We start from the raw sequence: 19,184 nt of genomic DNA, 5'->3' as shown, positions 1-19,184 counted from the left end.
ATATTTAAAATCTCTCCCATCTATTTTGTCTCCTCATATGGATTACCATTCTGATCTTCCAGTGTTGCAAGGACGTGGTTGGGGACGAACCCTAGCGCAGGACACAGGTGCTGAGGCAGAGTCGTGAGGCGTTAGCACCCGCCGCGAATGGGGAACCGGTATCCAGGAGAGTTCTTACGCAGAGACAAGGTTCACGAGGAGTATCCAGGAAACGATGCGGAAATTAGAACTGACAGTTCTCAGGAATCAGGAAACAAGGTTCACTCACACTGGAGTCGACCAACGAACTGGCAGATCCTTGATGTGATCACAGGGTCTTTATCCTGCATTTTCTGATGGAAAGCAGGTGTGTGTAGTTAGTGGAACCTGGGAATAATTGGAAATTAAATGAGGGGATTGAGGCCCAATTCCTGAGGTGAATAGCAAGGTGTGGGATTGCCAGAAGGGACCATGACAGCATTCCTCCCTCAACGGGAGCCTCCAGGCCTGTCTGGATGGTCCTGGTGAAAGTCCTGGATGAGGGAAGGGTCTAGGATGAAGGAGCGGGGGACCCAGGAACACTGTTCTGGATCGTACCCTACCCAGTCTACCAGATATTGGAAACCCCTGCCCTGACAGTGCACGTCCAGTCATCGGACAGTGTATGCCAGATGGTTGTCGATGATATCCTGGTATTTTCTAGCACCCCCATGTTCTCAGGTTCTCCAATGGGCGGTGTGAAGGCAGGGTAAGGGCCCATTGTTTACTGAATACCGGTCCCAGGTATTCTGTGGGGACAAGGGAAATATTGAGGGGTTGCGGGACAGGTGGGGGCACGGTAGCTTCCCTGGGAGATGGGGCTGACCGTAGACAGTTGGCGTGGCAAGACTGGCTCCCAGTAGACCAGTTGATGTGGGGATTGTGTTGGGTCAGTCATGGATATCCTAGAACTACCGGGGCTTGAGGTGAATGAATGAGACTGAATCGTACCTCCTCCTGATGGTTGCCGGGTAGGATCAAGGTCAGGGGCGGCGTACAGAGGGTCACCCGAACCAGCAGTTTTCCGTCCAGGACCTGGGCCTCCAGGGGGGGGTAGTTAGCGGCTCGCGAGGTATTCCCTTGGCACCGGAATCCACCAAGGCGGATGGGGACAGGGACTGTTGTTGATAATTCACGGTAGCCGGGATCTGCATCCGGGTCTTGGGGACTAAAGGGAGGGTCGTCTGACTTACCAGAACAGTAGGAGCGGAAGCTCTACGAGTACCAGAGGGGAGAGAGAGGTTAGTGCTGATAGAAGACGGGAAGGTGGGACGTGGGCTGACCCGAGGACTGTTTTTTTTCTCTCAGACGCTCTCGAAGTCGATTATCGAGCCTGGTGGCTAGAGAGATCAGAGAGTACAGGCTGTCCGTGTCATCTCTTGCTGCCAGTTTATCTTTTATCTTATCTGAGAGGCCCTGTCGGAACACCTCCCGTAGGGCCTCATCATTCCACCCTGAGTCGGCCGCTAAGGTTCGAAACTCGATGGAGTACTTCGCTACACGAACCCTGACAAAGAGTCAGCAAGCGCCTTGCGGCGTCCTTACCGTGAATGGATTGTTCGAAGACCTTCCTTCTAAGTGGGCACTGGAATGACCCTCAAACTCTTTGATGCTCATCCTGTCTCTATAAGAATGGGGCATTTCTGCCATCTCCAATCCGTGACTTGGCTCAGTTTGCTACTCTCCATTAGTATTCTCCCTTACCGAGCTGCATGGGTGCTGGTCCCACAGTAACTGAAACACTCTCATGCAAATGGCCTTCGTTGACGTGCAGCTGGGATTTTCTTTTATTTACTGTTAATTTAAAGTGCCACAGTTGGCATAGTGGCATCAGTGCCGGACTTCGGGACGAAAGGTCCCAAGTTCGAATCCAGCCGGCTCCCCTGCGTGCTTTCCAACCGTGCTCGGTTATGAGCTGGTGATCTCTTTGGAAACTCACCCAGCAGAAAGCAATGGCAAACCACTGCTGTAACTTGCCTAGTACACAGTTCCCCACTATGTCAGAGAGGCGTGGAGGGAAATTGTTCGCTCACCCGAGAAACTCCGGATGCGATGTACCTTTCCTTAAATATCTCCTACTGAGATGTACGGTTGGTCTGCAGAGCTGTGAAAAGGAATTCGAGTGAATGTTAGTATTATTTCATGTTCTTGTCACAGTCATAGAAAAGTACAACACAGAAACAGGCCCTTTGGCCCATCTAGTTTGTGCTGAACTATTTAAACTTTCTACTCCCATACCCCTACCATCCAGGGTACCTGTACAAACCTCTTAAATGTTGAAATTGAGCTCGCATGCACCACTTGTGCTGGCTGCTCATTCCACACCCGGATGACCATCTGTGTGAAGAAGTTTCCCGTCATGTTCCCTTTAACTTTTCACCTTTCACCCTTCACCCATGGCCTCTGGTTGTAGTCCCACCCAATCTAAGTGGTAAAAGCCAGCTTGCATTTACCCTATCTATAACCCTCAGAATTGTGGTATATCTCCATCAAATCTCCCCTCAATCTTCTACATTCCAAGGAATAAGGCCCTGACCTGTTCAATCTCTCCTTATAAACCAAGTCCTCCAGACCTGGCAACATCCTTGCAAATTTCCTCTGAACTCTTTCAAACACTTTTACATGTAGCCCCCCCGGCCACCCTCAGGGTCGCTCGGCTCGCTGTCGTCTAGGGAAACAGCCTCGGCCCCGGCAAGCTGGGTAATTAGTTAGTGTGGATGCAGCGTGATGTACCCCACCCCGCCCAAATAACAGACAATACACCAGATGCAATTAAATGATATACAGTTTACAGATATTACTGGAACTAAATAATTAAAAGAGAGTAAAACATAAAAGGAAAATAAAAGGCACCACACTTATCAAAGTTCAATCTTTTGGTGCACAAAAACCGAAGGACCTTCTTCTTCACCCTGCGACCCCCTCGGACCACCTCGACCGGCCGCCTGGGACCAACAACGGTGGTCGACCAGACGCTCCACACGAGTCCGTCTCCGTCTCCTCGCCGAACGTCCCGCTCGGGGTCCGACCCCGTTAGCGGACTCACAGCACCTCGTCCATCCTCTGTCTCGCTCTCCCACCTTCTGCCCCAAAACTCCGCACATACAGTATCTTCAAATACACCAAAACCATAACAACTATCCCAATTGGTTAATAGCACTCTCTAAAGCAAAAACAAGCTGCTAGCGCAAACTTTCTCAGCATTTAACACAACAAAGCCGCATTCCCCAGATTAACATAACAAAGACGCCATTTTAATTAGCCTCCGCAGTAACATAGAAGTCGAAACCCTCTTACACTCTCCCCCCACCAAATAAAGTCATGTCCTCATGACTTCTAAGTAACTCGCCAACCAGTCCTGCAGACACACAACACACACATACACAGATACACACAGTGACAGTGCTCCCCAAACAGTGGACCTTATTCCCGTTCCACGGGCGCTACATAGGCCAACCTATCTGGGAGCTTCTTAACCCTCCGAGACCTCCGTACCCCCTCACCTAAACCCAAAAGGCTCAGACACCACTAGGGATACCTCGGGCCTGCTTGCCAACTCCTCTCTCACTCAGGCCACCACTACAGCTCAGAGCCCCCTGTCCCGTGTCCGGGGCCCCGCCTCTCCTCCTTCCTGATCCTGCCGTAACTCAGACTGCCCACAGCTAGCCCTCCCCACTACACCTGACCCAGTGGGAGAAGGGCCAAAGGTTTCTTCCTCAATCACGGGGAAGTTAGCGAAAGGCAGCATGTTCCACATGTGCAGCACATCATCCTTCGAATCCATATCCTTCCTCATTCCCTCGATCGGTAGCTGCTGTTTAAGTTTCTCCAAACTGAAACATTTAGCCGGGGCTACCCCTTCAGCCTCCTGCAGTCGAGACGTCAGCTTCTTCGGGAACTCCTTCAACTCTCGCCACAGCCTCAGCAGTTCTGACTCAGGGTTCTCAGTCATCTCAATCTGGGACGCAGTTGCCTCACCAGCTTCTTCCACACTGACCTGAAAAGCAGCAGTTAAAGAATGTTCAGCCTCGGTTGTTTCTTCCTGAGGACGTCTTCCAGGTCAACTTTCAGCTTTTCCACTTCATTTAAACTCGCGATAGTCACCTTCAGGTTCCTTTCAAGCGTCCGCCTCCCTTTTCCGAGATCTGTCCTCCATTTCTTTACCTCCTCGGGAGTGTAGTCAAACTCCCCTCCCTGGGCTCTCGGTTTTCTGTTGACCTTAGTCAGAACACTTCCTTGATTTTCCCCAACTTGCAAGTCTTCCAATCTGTTCTGAATCGACGTCTTGAGTTTCTGCTGATCCCTTCGAAGGTGGGTCATTGTTTCTTCTCGCTGGATTAATTCATCAGTACATGACCGCAGTGCGGTGCAAATCCCCTCTCTTCCCTGTGTCTCATTCAGATTGACGACCTGGGTTTCCACCCCCCGGTCCACCATCGTCTGTCCCATCACCAGGAATTTCAACTGGTATGTCGGGTCATTTTCCTCACATTGCACCAAACTCCTCCACATTTGACACTTCGCTTCGGTCGCCCGGGCTCAGCCAGTCCCCCCAGGCGAATCCAAGCTCTAGGCGGTCATCCACATACGTCAAAACTCCACACACCTTCACTTCTCCCATGGTCTTCCTCATGCCCCGTGGGAAGGATGCAGGGGCTCCGGATATGCCCTTGGGCATCTTTTTGGATCGGAAAAATCCTAGGGAACTAGTAAAGGCCATCTTCAGCTCAACAGCCGCACTCCTCAGGATCTGGCAACATCCACTCCTCCAATGCAGCACATTAAACCACATCGCATAATCCACACACACGCTGCCTTCATCTTCCACGGCGCCAGGGTCCAGTTGCCACGACCTCTCTCTCACTGAGGTGTCTTCAGTGGTCAACTCCCCTCCCTCGTGGTAGTTCGGAGCATCTACTAAGAGGGTCTCACCCTCAGCTACTTTCCCCAGGCCGTACCACCGCTGGGTCTCGTTTAAATTCGGTACTGGCTCAAGGCTGCTACACACGTCCTCAGAAGCAACTCGACACGCTGGGTGCCCAGAAAATGCCTCCATGACTTCCAGGGTCATTAACCAATCATTGTCTTCTGGATAACTACTGCCACTAGTACCCAAAGTCTCCGGTGCCCTTGCGGTTGTCAAGGATAAATGCTTCAGACACCGGTTGTAAAACGAACTGTACAACAACTTGATCTGTGCCCCGGGGTCGAGGATAGCTTTAGCATCGCTTCCCTCTATCCGTAATGACATCCTGGGGCATTGTCCCTCTAAGCCTTTAGGAATAGGGTCTTTTCCTTTCGGAAGTTCATTGGCACATTGCTGGGAACGTGCTTCCCCAGAGACTCCAAGCCGTTCCCCCACTGAGCCTCCACTAAGTTTCCCGACACCTCTCTGATCAGCTCAACAACGGAAGGAGGGGCTGATGCCTTGAAATGATCCCCCTGGCACTGCAAGCAATTTAGCCACTCTTCTAGCCAGAGAAGACATACTGAAAACTTTTCCCCCTCTTTCAGATAACTGGCAGCTGTCACTACGGTGTAAGTGAACCTGACAGCTCTAACACCGTCACCAGCCCGCCTACTCAAACTTTCAACCAATCCCTGTCGCTCTCCCTCAACCGAGCACTGTCACTCATCTAACAACTGAGAGATCTGCTCCGCCCACATCTCACACGTCTCCGCCCCTCCTGGGGTGGACACTATCCCAAGTGCCAGGCAGAGCCTGCCATAGCTAGAACATTTATTTGCAGACCCTACCTCCAAATCAGACCACTCTTCCCTCTCTCTCCCAACTGCATGGGCAGCCCCGAGTGCCACCTCCAACTCGTCAATGTCAGCCCAAACTCGAACAAAGACCTCACCCACCACGCATACAGCAATCACCAGCAAATAACCCACAGAGAGACACATTACAGATTTAAACAGGGCACCCACACAGCATACCAGCAGACTCAATCCCGGACAAAGCCCACGCAATGTAGCCCCCCCGGCCACCCTCAGGGTCGCTCGGTTCGCTGTCGTCTAGGGAAACAGCCTCGGCCCCGCCAAACTGGATAATTCGTTTGTGCGGATGCTGTGTGAGGTACCCCATCCCGCCCAAATAACAGACAATACACCAGATGCAATTAAATGATATACAGTTTATAGATATTACTGGAACTATAAAATTAAAAGAGAATAAAATATAAAAGGAAAATAAAAGGCGCCACACTTATCAAAGTTCAATCTCTTCCTGCACAAAAACCGAGGGACCTTCTTCTTCACCCTGCGACCCCTTCGGACCACCTCGACCGGCCGCCTGGGACCAACAACGGTGGTTGATCAGACGCTCCACACGAGTCCGTCTCCGTCTCCTCGCCGAACATCCCGCTCGGGGTCCGACCCCATTAGCGGACTCACAGCACCTCGTCCATCCTCCGTCTCACTCTCCCACCTTCTGCCTCAAAACCCCGCACATACAATATCTTCAAATACACCAAAACCATAACAACTATCCCAATTGGTTAATAGCACTCTCTTATCACACTCTAAAGCAAAAACAAGCTGCTAGCGCAAACTTTCTCAGCGTTTAACACAACAAAGCCGCATTCCCCAGATTAACATAACAAAGACACCATTTTAATTAGCCTCCGCAGTAACATAAAAGTCGAAACCCTCTTACATACATCTTTTCCTGTAGGTTGGTGACCAAACCTGCACACAATACTCCAAATTAGGCCTCACTACTGTCTTGTACAACGTCAATATAACATCCATTTCCTGTACTCAGTACTTTGGTTTATTAAGGCTAATGTACCAAAATCTTTCTTTCCATCCCTAGCCACCTGTGATACCACTTTCAGTGAAATATAGACCTGTATTCCCAGATCCCATTCTTCAATAACACTCCTCAGTGCCCTACCAGTCACTGTGCAAGTCATACCTTGGTAGGTCCTACCAAAGTGCAACACTTCACACTTGTCTGCATTAAATTCCATTTCCCATTTCTCAAGCCATTTTTCCAGCTGGTCCAGTTCGCACTGCAAGCCATGATAGTCTTCTCGCAGTCCGCTGAATCCCCAGTCTTCGTTTCATCCACAAATTTGCTGATTCAGTTAACCACACTATCATCCAGATTACTGATATAGATGACAAACAACAACAGATCCAGCACTGATCTCTATGGCACACCACTAGTCACAGGCCTCCGGTCAGAGAGGCAACCATCTGCTACCACACTCTGACTTCTCCCAAAGACAGTGTCTCATCCAATTGGCTATCTCATCTTGAATGCTGAGTGACTGAACCTTCTTGACCAACCTCCCATATGAGACTTTGTCAAGTGCCTTGCTAAGGTCCATGTAGACAACATCCACTGCCTTGCCTTCATCCACTTTCCTGATAACTTCATAGAGAGACTCTATAAGATTGGTTAGTTATGACCTACCATGCCTATCCTTAATCAGTTCACATCTATCCAAATACTTACATATCTGGTTCCTGCACATACGTTCCAATAACTTTCCCACTCCTGATGTCAAGCTCACCAACGCAAAATTTCCTGGTTTATTTTTAGAGCCTTTCTTGAATAGCGGAACAACATTGGCTGTCCTGCAATCTTCCAGTCCATCACCTGTCACTAAGGATGATTTAAATATCTGTGCTTGGGCCCTGACAATTTCTGCCCTTGTCTTCCTCAGGGTCCTAGGGAACAACTTGTCAGGCCCTGGAGATTTATCCACACTAATTTGCCTTAAGACAGCAAACCCCTCCACCTCTATAATCTGTACTGGGTCTATGAAGTTGATGCTGCTTTGCCTCACTTCTATAGACTGTGTCCATCTCCTGTGTAAATACAGATGCAAAAAGAATCTCCCCCATCTATCTTGTCTCCTCATATGGATTACCATTCAGATCTTCCAGAGGATTAATTTTTTTCCCTTGCAACCTTTTTGGTCTTAACATATCTGCAGGATCCCTGAGGATTCTCTTTCTCCTTGTCTGCTGGGTCAACCTCATGCCTTCTTTTATTTCTTTCATAGGGTTTACTTGAATTTCCTGTATTTCGTAAGTACCCCATTTGTTCCCATTTGCCTGTACCTAGTATGCACCTCCTTTTTATTGATCTGGGAGATGGAAGCCAAAGGGGTGATTGAGCTGCATGGTGGGAGGTGGGGAAGGGGCGGTTAAACTAAAGTTGCAGGGGGAATGGGAGCCTGAATAACAGAACAGATAGTGGATGGGTTGTGGAAACAGATGTTGTTCAGACCTCAGACAAAGTCAGGAATGAAAAAGTTGAGCATGGTGCAGAGCATATGCTGAGCCCGGTATATTTCAATAAAAGGAGCAGTATAGGAAAGGTGGATGTGTTCAGGGCATGGATCAACACCTGGAATTATGACACTAGGATCCGGCAACTGTGGACTGGGATGGGCTGCTTTATGGCAAAGGTGTGCTTGGTAAATGGGAGGCCTTCAAAGTGAAATCTTGAAAGTACAAATTGGGTATGTGCTTGTCAGAAAAGATAGAAACTGTAGGGAACCTTGGTTTTCAAGAGATATTGAGACCCTGGTGAAGCACAAAACGGAGTTGCATAACAGGGATAGGCAGGCAGGTTCTCATGGAGTATAAGAAATGCAAGAGAACAAATAAGAAATAAATCAGGATGGCTGAAAGGAGGCAACAGATTGCCCTCACAGAAAAGATGAAGGATAATCCTAAGGGATTCTAGAGATAGATTAAGAGCAGAAGTATTGCAAGGGACAAAGCTGGTCCTGTGGAAGACCAGAATGGTAATCCACGTTTGGAACCAAAGCAAACGGGGGCTATCATCTCTAATTACCCGGGAGATGGACACAGGGTCTATGGGAGTGTGGAAAAGCGGCATTAAAATCGTGGACCCTGTACAGATTAAAGAAGAGGAGATGTTTGCTATCCTGAGGCAGATTAGGGTGGATAAATCTCCAGGACATGATAAGGTGCTCCCTTGGACCCTATGGGAGGCAAGTGCAGAAATAGTCAGGGCCCTAGCAGAGATAATTAAATCATCCTTAGTGACAGGGGAGTTATCAGAGGATTGTAGGACAGCCTAAGTTATTTCACTGTTTAACATAGAACATAGAACATAGAAATCTACAACATATTACACACCCTTCAGGCCACAAAGTTGTGCCGACCATGTAGCCTACTCTAGAAACTGCCTAGAATTTCCCAAACCCATAGCCCTCTATTTTTCTGAGCTCCATGTACCTATCTAAGAGTCTCTTAAAAGACCCAATTGTATCCGGCTTTACCACCACTGCTGGCAGTGCATTCCACACACCCACCACTCTCTGTGTGAAAAACTTACCCCTGACATCCCCTCGGTACACATTTTCAAGCACCTTAAAACTGCACCCCCTCGTGTTTGCCATTTCAGCCCTGGGAAAAAGCTTCTGACCATCCACATGATCAATGCCTCTCATCACCTTATACACCTAAAAAAGGCTCTAAACATATACAAGGAAATTATACATTGCTTTGAGGATTTGTTCGAAGTATACACAATAATGAGGGTATAGATCAGGTAAATGCAAGCAGGCTTTTTGCACTGAGGTTGGGCGGGACAACAACCAGAGGTCATGGGTAAGTGGGGAAGGTGAAAAGTCAAGGGGAACATGTGGAAAAACTCTTCACTGAAATGCTTGTGAGAGTGTGGAATGAGATGCCAGCACAAGTGGTTTATGCCAGCTCAGTTTCACCATTTAAGAGAAGTTTGGATAGGTACCTGGATGGTAGGGGTATGGAGGGCTGTGGTCCCAGTGCAGGACTTTGCATTAGAGAGCTTAAATATTTTTGGCATTGACTAGATGGGCCAAATAGCCTGTTTCACGGAACGTCTCCATGTCCCTATGACAGAGGAGCTGGCCAAACTTGATTGGAGGGGGAAACTGGTAGGAATAACGATGGAGCAGCAATGGCTGGAGATTCTAGGAGCAATTTGGGAGGTGAGTGATAGATACATCCCAAAGAAGTGGAAGCATTGGAAAGGCAGGAGGATACAATCATGGCAAAAATGAGAAGCCAAAGCCAACAGAAAAGGCAAAGAGAGGGCAAATAATAGAACAAAAACTATTGGAAAGTTTTTAAAACCAACAGAACAACAGAAGACAACTTAAAAAAAATCAGATATGCTCAGGGCATTGAATTATGATTTGTAGTCATCAATGAGTCTTGGTTGCACCCAACAGTCTGAGGCATTTAGAGGAACAAAATATCTGGGGCCTCAATATCTCTTGAAAACCCAGGTTCCCTGCACCAGTTACCTTTCATCTTTTAATTTGGCAGGCTCATACAAACTCTACACATTCAAAATTCCACTTCTGAAGGACGCCCACTTACCAAGTACTCCGTTGACAGAAAATAGCCTGGGCCAAACCACACTTGTCAGATCCTTTCTGATACCATCAAAATTGACCTTTCTCCAAATTAGGTTCTCAACCCGTGGTCCAGACCTCTCTTTTTCTATATTTACTTGGAATTTCATGGCATTATGATCACTAGATACAAAGTGTTCCCAGACACTAATTTCTGTCACCAGTCCTGGATCATTTCCTAATAGCTTATTGCACACTTGTATGTTGGGAATTCTACATGCTGATTAAGGGCACAGTTGACAAACTCTACCCCAGCTAGACCTTTTATAGTATTGGAAACCCAGTCGATATTTGGAAAGTTAAAATGACTTATTATACCAACATTTGTTTCTTGGCATAGTCTGCAATCTCTCTACAAATCTGTTCCTGTAGAACCTTTCTGATAGCATCAGAATTAACCTTTCTCCAATTTAGAATCTCAACCCATGGTCCAGACCTCTCTTTTTCCATATTTACTTTGAATCTCATGGCATTATGATCACTAATTTCTGTCACCAGCCCTGGATCATTTCCTAACAGCTATTGCACACTTCTACATCAGGAGTTCTACGTACTGATTAAGGGAACATTTGACAAACTCTACCCCATCTAGTCCTTTTAAGTATGGGAGTCCCAGTCAATATGTGGAAAGTTATAATCAGTTACTGAATCAACCTTTGTTTCTTGGCATGGTCTGCGATCTCCCTACAAATTTATTCCTCTAAATCCCTCAGACTATGGGGTGCAAGCAAGTCCCAGTAACGGCTACAATATCATGATTTCACGCCCTGAGCTCATCTGGCTTTCCTATGATGCTTCCTGCATTGTGATATACACAGCTCAGCACATTCAACGCACCATGCTCAACCTTGTGATTCCTGACTTTGTCTGAACAACATCTGTCTGGTGTCAAGAAAGCAACCTCTCCCTCAATGTTACAAGAACAAAGGAACTGGTTGTGTACTACAGAAGGAATGGAGACAGGCTGATCACTATTGACATCAATGGATCTGGGGTTGAGACAGTGACAGCTTTAAGTTCCTCGGCATAAACATCACCAAGGATCTCATGTGGTCTGTACATACTGGCTGTGTGGTATGTGGCTGTGCGTCTCTTTCACCTCAGATGCTTGAGGAAGTTTGGTATCGGTCCTAAATCCTAAGAACTTTCTATAGGGGCACAATTGAGAGTATCCTGACTGGCTGCATCACTGCCTGGTATGGAAACTGTACTTCCCTTAATCACAGGACTCTGCAGAGAGTGGTGCGGACAGCTCTGCGCATCTGTAGATGTGAACTTTCCACTATTCAGGACACTTACGAAGACAGGTGCATAAAAAGGCCCGAAGGATCTTTGGGGACCCAAGTCACCACTACCACAAACTGTTCCAGCTGCTAACATCCAGGAAACAGTATCACAGCATAAGAGCCAGGCCCAACTGGCTTCTGGACAGCTCCTTCCACCAGGCCATCAGACTGATTAATTCATGCTGATACAACTGTATTTCTATGTTATAATGACTGTCCTATGTACTAACTGTAAGGGTTTCTTCTATCATGTAACTTGCTAATGGCTTCTCTGTAGTGTTATAATAAAACGGCTTCTCTGTAATGTTAACTGATGAGGTAATGTTCTCTGTAGCAGCATGTTTGGGTTATAATTAGTGATAATGGGACTTGTATTCATTTGTCATCCAATTGGGATAGATGTTATTCCTTCTGTCTGTGTGAAAACTGTTAGTTTGTGCGGGCTTAGGGGGGGAAGGCACGGGGAGGATGAAGAGAGAAGATGTGGCTTGAGGAGACGGTTGCCGGACCCGCTGGGCGTGGGCTCGAGGCGGGAGCCCAGGGGCCAACTAGCGAAGGAGGATCAGCGAAAGGGAATCCGTAAGCTCCAAGTCACCTCTCTTCATGTCATATTCATTAACCCCTTCTACTCCAAGATGATCTGGAATTCATCCATTTCCAGCTCCAACGCCCTAACGTGCAGGGTTACAAGCTGCAGCTGGATGCACATCTTGTAGGTGAGGGTGTCAAGGATACTGGAGTCTCCCCACCTTCCCACAAATGTCCCGTCTACTTTGTAATGACCAATGTGCCGAAAAATCTTGTGCTGTGCAATTTTTACCCAGTAACAACAACATGTGCACACTGAATTTTAAATAAAGAGGTATTTATTTTAACAGCTAGCAAATCACTGTCAATAAGAACTTTGATGTTCTCTGGGTTTGATGAAGTTCATCTGCACTCTCACACAACCTATATAGCAGGCCTGTAGTGGGTTATGAAGGATTTTTTCACTCCTGCTTTTGCACACTGTCCATATGTGATTTGCTTGCTCAATGACACTTTATAAAGTCAGATTTCCAAATATCACTCCACTTCCCCCCACTTGCAAATTCTCCAGCAACTTTTGCATCACCACAATATACACAGGTAACAGCAGTTTCTGTATTGTACATAAATATTTCCCCTGAACCCTCTCCCAGGTGACTGACGGTGGTGAACTCATTGATGACAATGCCGTTGAATATGAAGGGAAGGGCATTTGTGATGTGAAAACTACTTGTATACCCAGAGACAATGGGTCACAACATGCTCTCATGGGTAGAAAAGTCCAGAACAAGAGGAGGCAGAACAAGCAACACACACAGAATGCTGGAGGAACTCAGCAGGCCAGGCAGCATCTATGTTAAAGAGTACTAATGCTAAGTTCCTCCAGCAATTTGTGTGTGTTGCTTGGATTTCCAGCATCTGCAGATTTTCTTGTTTGTGACTGGAGGAAGAACAAAGGTGATTTTCTCTACAGCTGATGTAAAAGATTTTGTTCCCTTTCTCTGAGTTCCCAATCCTTGCATTTAGACAGCTGGAGCTCAGCTCTGTCTGAGATCCATCGGTTCCCATTCCCTCATCAGCCGGAAGCTCCCCGGGGCCCATGTACGGATGGTAGGGCTGAGAGAGAGAGGGACGAGAGTAGGACTGTTCCAGGATTGCGGGTCACGGCGTCCGGAACTCACAGCAATTATCCCGCAGTCGGTGTTGAAAAAATACTCGCCCACAAACCCTGTCTTACCTGGAGCCGATTTTTTGAGGCCTTCTGAATACTATGCGCATGCGCAGTATTCGGCAACATCGCAGCCCTGACGCCTGCGCATTCGATCGGTGCTTTGGCGGAGGCGAAAATTGTGGCGCAGAGCTTTCTGGGTAATCACGGTGCCATTAAAAGTTTCAGCAAGCACCGGCTCCATGTCCATACCTCAGTTTTTTTTGTGTAGAAAACTCAGCAGCAGTTTTAATGTAGAAAGCGGCTCCCATAAACAGTTTGTTCAATATCAACAGGTATTCCGTGTATCTAATGCCAAAGTACAAAGTACAAATGCAGGTATGAAACACAAGAGATTTTGCATTTGCTGGAAATACAGATACGCACGCACACAAAATGCTGGAGGAACTCTGCGGTTCATGCAGCAACTAAGCAGAGGAGTACACAGTCTAGGCATGCCAAAGGGGCTCGGCCTAAACGTGGTCTATTTATTCCTCCCCACATTCGCTCCCTGATCTGTTGATATCCACCAGTAATTTGCAGAAATTAACCACCTTTTTTTTCATTCAACCAGTTTCCAGATGTTTCTGATCTTTCATTTGTAGTTACATCCTGCTGATCTGATTTCTCCTCCTCCTCGTAAACTCTAGACCCCATCTTTCTCTGGAGCCCCAAAGCCCTGACTCAGGCTGGCAACTCTTTGGTTTCTGACTCCGCTCCATCGAAAATTCATTCGCTAGTCTGCTGTCAGACTTTAGAGGCGCATTGCAACAACACAGTCCTTTGAAATCAGTGCAAATGGCCCAAAACGTTGGAAAGAGCGGGGAAGGAGTTTAACCAACTTCGTTCAGAGCCCCGAAGAAAGTCAAAACCATAGTGAGCTTATCGTCTTATTCAGCCTGGAGAAAATCATGCAGGAAGTGCATCCAGGTGTAAAAGACGATGAGAGGCATTGGTTGTGTGGATAGCCAGAGGCTTTTTCCCAGAGCTGAAACGGCTAACATGAGGGGGCATAGGTTTAAGCTGCTTAGAAGCAGGTACAGAGGAGATGTCAGGACTAAGTTTTTTAAACAAAGAGTGGTGCGTCTGTGGAATGCACTGCCAGCGATGGTGGTAGAGGCAGATACAATCGGGTTTTTTTAAGAGACTCTTAGATAGGTACATGGAGCTTAGAAAAATAGAGGACTATGCGGTTGGGTAATTCTAGGCGTTTTCTAGAGTAGGCTCCATTGTCGGCACAACATTGTGAGCCAAAGGGTCTGTAATGTTCCATAGATTTCTATGATTCTATAAAATTCTATGCGCAGCCCTCCGGTGAAAAATGATATCGTATCCGTTAAATAGGGGCTGAGGACAATTCTGATTTGATGGAGGGGGACGTGAGAGCATAGAGGAACATCTGGAGAAATTTCTGAAACGCTCGTTTGCTGCTGTCGTTACTGTGTGGTCGGGAATCTTTCGGAGGGTAGGCCTCAAAATCCCCCGCTTTGCCTGCTGTTGGCGACCGAGATGGAGGTCGAATCGTTCGGACAGAGATGGCGCTCAGTACTCGGTGTCGGAGAGCTGATCAGAGCTCGAAGTTTTCCGATGACTCAGAGTCGGACTGTGGTCGGCATGGTAGGGAGAGTTCTTCCTTCTTTCGTCTGCGTGAGATGTGGGACATTTGAGAGACTTTGAACTTTTACTGTGCTCATGGACTTCTTCACCAAGTTATGGCATTGTTGCACTGTTGTAACTATATGTTATAATTATGTGGTTTTGTTAGCTTTTTTCAGTCTTGGTCTGTCCTGTATTTTTGTGATATCACACCGGAGGAAGTATTGTATCATTTCTTAATACATGCATTACTAAATGACAATAAAAGAGGACTGCGTGTCTTCATAATCTAAATTCAAGGGAAATCTCTTCTCCCACGGAGTGGTGACTAGTTACAATCTGTCATCACAGGGAGAGTGAGAGGGGAACGGCAGGGATAGATTTTCATATACTGATATGGAACAGAAACATGGGCAGGGACCACATGGGCAGGGACCAAATGGGCCGAGTGACCTCTCCAGTGCACATTGTGAGTGTGGTAGAGACAGTAAGTACCTGAGACACGGGATTTGATACAGAACTGATTTATCTTTCACAGATCCACAATATTAAACCCCAGTCTAGTTAAGGCTAACATCAGCAGAGCAGCCTCCTCCAATGCTCAGTGACCAGGGTTCAGTTCTGGGTGCGATGAGCAGCCGCAAGAACTGCAGAATCTGACAGTAACAGTCCCTCATGAACCTGCAGCTGCCTTCAGTCACCATGATGGTTAAACATTTAACACAGAGCTGATTTGAACTTCCTCCCTGATGTGAAAGTTGCCGGTGTTGCATCAGCTGGGATGATTGAGTAAAACTCTTTGCTCACTCCGGACAGAAATGTGACCTCTATTTATTGTGAACGCACCGGAGCATCACAAGATGAATTAACTGAATGAGTCTCTTCGCACACACGGAGCAGGTGAACGGCCGCTTCCCAGAGCGAAGCTGTTGGTGTATCTGCGATGACCGACTGAATCCCCTCCAAAATGAGTCAGTGAATGACATCTCACTACCATCAACGCCCTGGCAATGTATCCAATCAGATCACGGTCATTGACACGTGTTCGGGCTCTCCTTGTAGCGAGTGAGGCGCTGTCTTCTCCAACATCTCCGCCTGCACCTTCACGGATCGGTGGCATTCAAGCGCTGGTGAAGTGACAGTGTTACATACCCCGTAACCGGGTTGCCAAACCAGCAGAAATGGATCACTCAGTTGGAGTCTGGATTACTAGAACTAAGAAAGTTTCGTTAAAGAAACAAGCAACACAATAATCGAAAGGATAATAAATGCAACAGTTCAGCAATGATAAACACACGTGCACAGAATTAACATAACAGCATCAATCAAGCTCTATCGTTGTCTAGGGATAAATGACCAATTTCAAAGTGACACAAAGTTCAGTCCAATTTAGTAGTGCAGTTCGCAGTAATCGTTGCCATGGCGATGGACAACGTAGGTGGGGAGAGAGAGAGAGAGAACGGGAACGACTGATCATTCAGACACGGCTTCCACTCACAGACCGGCGATGTTGCTCATAGCAGCTTTTGGGCAGGTCCTTGGTGATGTCACCTGAGGTCACCGCCTGTGACCCCTCCTCCAGATGCGGTCGATCCTCTGCAGTGAACCCGGCACCCAAGCAAGGGTGGACACACACCGGGTTCCCGCTGATCGTACCTTTCCACCCTGTGCGTTTAAGGTCCGGTACGTCCCACCGACTCGTGAGAGGCGCACCGCTTCCAGGGTCTCGTTACCTCGGGTGTCGTGTGTGTCCTGCCTTAGCGAACCGGTCCCTTTTTATCCCCCTGCTGGGGTATCGCCTGTCCATCACTTCAAACAGTTCAGGGTTCAAAGGGGGAGCCGCTCCAGACTGCTCTCTCTCTCCCGTCCCTTCATTACACATCTCCAGATGCTGTTTCATTGTGTTCCTTATCTCTCTCTTGAAGACAGGTGGCAGACCAACTGCTGATCACACAGGACAGCTAACATCTTATCTATGTGTATTCTCGTCACAACAGATACAGTGGAACCAGCGTGATATTGTGTTTGAGATTCGTATACACAAATCCTTTGACTCTTCTACACTGTTAAAAGTTTACAAAGCATGTCAGTGGGTGAAAGACAACATTTCAACTCAGATAATTTTAGTCTCCATGGTTTCTTCTGATAAAAATCACTGTCACAGCTCAAAACAATTTGGAGGAACAAGACTTCACCTTCTAACTGGCTACAGTTCCGGCATCAGGAACAATATCAAACTCTCTCCTTCCCTCTCTGTATCAGAATGAATCATTCCTACCCTTCATCAGTCTTTGACTTGGCTCAATTTGTCTGTCTCCTTCGCATTCTGAGCATGCGCCACACATCAGCTAAGATCACATTTTATTTACACGGCTGCGACGAGAGACTTTCTGATTATTATGTCCGTTGTGGCATTTGACGGTAGTGGCGGGATCCATTGTTGGGATCAGTGTACAGTCACTGTGGGCTATGGGGATTTTGTGAATAAAGCGCTATTCTCCATTCTAGAATCTCAAGCCGCGGAGCAAGCCTATCGTTTGTATATTTAAGTTGTATTTATGGCATTGTGATAACCAGATACTATCGCCCTCCACGACCTCTCTATCCAGTCCTTTCAATATTGGACTTCATTCGTAAATTTGGCCACAGGGCCATCAATGCTGTCACCCGATGCATTGACATCGAACGTAAACAGAAACGTTGCCAACACAGACCCCTGTGGACCTCCGGGGTAGTAATCTCAGGATTGCTGCCTGCGCCACGTGCTAGCGATGAAGGAATAGCATGATCAGACGTATTAATGTGTGGCTGAGAGACTTGTGTAGCGGGCAGGGCTTCAGATTCCTGGATCATTGGGGCCTCTTCCGGGGGAGGTACAACCGGGTAAAAAAAAGGACGGGTTACACCTGAACCCAAAGGGGTCCAAACATCCTAGCGGGCACATTTGATAAAGCTGCTAGTGAGGGTTTAAACTAAAATGGCAGGGGGATGGGAACCGGAGTGATTGGGCTGAGGAGGGAGAAAACAGAAATAAATCAAAGATAGCATGCAACCGAGATTATAGAAAGAACAGACAGGAGATAAAGCTTAATCAAAACCAGTGGCATGAGTTACAGGGCAATGGAGGCGTGGTGCAATTAAAACAGAAAGCAACAAATACTGGACTGAGAGTGTTGTATTTGAATGCACGCAGCATAAGGAATAAAATGGACGATCTTGAAATTCAGCTACAGATTGGCAAATATGACATTGTGGCCCTTTCTGATACTTGGCTAAAGGATGGGTTCCATTGGGAGCTGAACGTCAGAAAGATAGGTTAGTGGGAAAATGAAGTTGTGTGGGTCTGTGTACAAGAAATAATATTAAATCCTTGGGAAGAGATGACATGGATTGGAAGGAATAGAGTCTCTATGGGTTGAATTAAGAAATGGCAAGGATAAAAAGACCCTAATGACAATTGTATACAAGCCTACAAACAGCAGTCGGTATGTGGATCGCAAATTTAGCAAGAGAAAGAAAAGGCATGTCAGAAAAGCAATGTCATGATAATCGTTGGGGATTTTAACAAGAAAGTGGATTGGGAAAACTACTAGACCTCAAGAGAGAGAATTTGTTGAATGTCTATAGGATGGCTTTTTAGAATAGCCTGTTGTTGCGCTCACTAGGATATCGGCTGTGTCGGATTGAGTGTTGAGCAATGATCCTGAGGTGATAAGAGAGCTTAGGGTTAAGGAACCATTAGGGAACAGTGATCACAATATGATCGCGTTCACATTGAAATTCGAGAGGGAAAAAGAAAATCCAGTGTGTCGGTATTTCAGTGGAATAAAGGAAATTACAATGGTACGAGAGGGGAACTGGCCGAAGTTGACTGGAAAGGGACATTTGCAGGAAGGACAACAGTGCAGCGATGGCTGGAGTTTCTGTGAAAATTGAGGGAAGAGCAGGACAGATTTTTTTTTCCAAATAAGAAGAAATTTTCAAAGGGAAGAACGACACTACTGTGGCTGACAAGTGAAGTCAGAGCCAAAGTAAAAGCAAAAGAGAGGGCGTACAAGGAAGCCAAAGCTAGTGGGCAGATAGAGGATTGGAGAGCTTTTAAAAACTTGCAGAAGAAATCAAGGAAGGTCCTTTGGAAGGAAAAGATGAGTTATG

At 47.0% G+C, this 19,184-nt stretch overlaps 1 protein-coding gene across 1 annotated transcript in view; it reads right to left on the bottom strand.

Moving 5' to 3' along the window:
- LOC140211297 (uncharacterized) overlaps positions 1 to 13,506 on the bottom strand; it is a 70,599-nt gene extending 57,093 nt beyond the window's left edge. Inside the window, exons 1-2 of the mRNA XM_072281007.1 lie at positions 13,464 to 13,506; positions 2,052 to 2,122 (exon numbers count right to left, since the gene is read on the bottom strand). The gene's annotated coding sequence lies outside the window, so the exon portion shown is untranslated. The remainder of the gene's footprint in view (positions 1 to 2,051; positions 2,123 to 13,463) is intronic.
- Positions 13,507 to 19,184: the final 5,678 nt, after the last annotated feature.

Source organism: Mobula birostris, chromosome 16 (genome assembly GCF_030028105.1).
Source record: "Mobula birostris isolate sMobBir1 chromosome 16, sMobBir1.hap1, whole genome shotgun sequence".
In the NCBI taxonomy this organism is placed as follows: Eukaryota; Metazoa; Chordata; class Chondrichthyes; order Myliobatiformes; family Myliobatidae; genus Mobula; species Mobula birostris.
The sequence above is the reverse complement of the archived record's forward strand: the minus strand, read 5'-3'. Positions and strand labels throughout refer to the sequence as shown.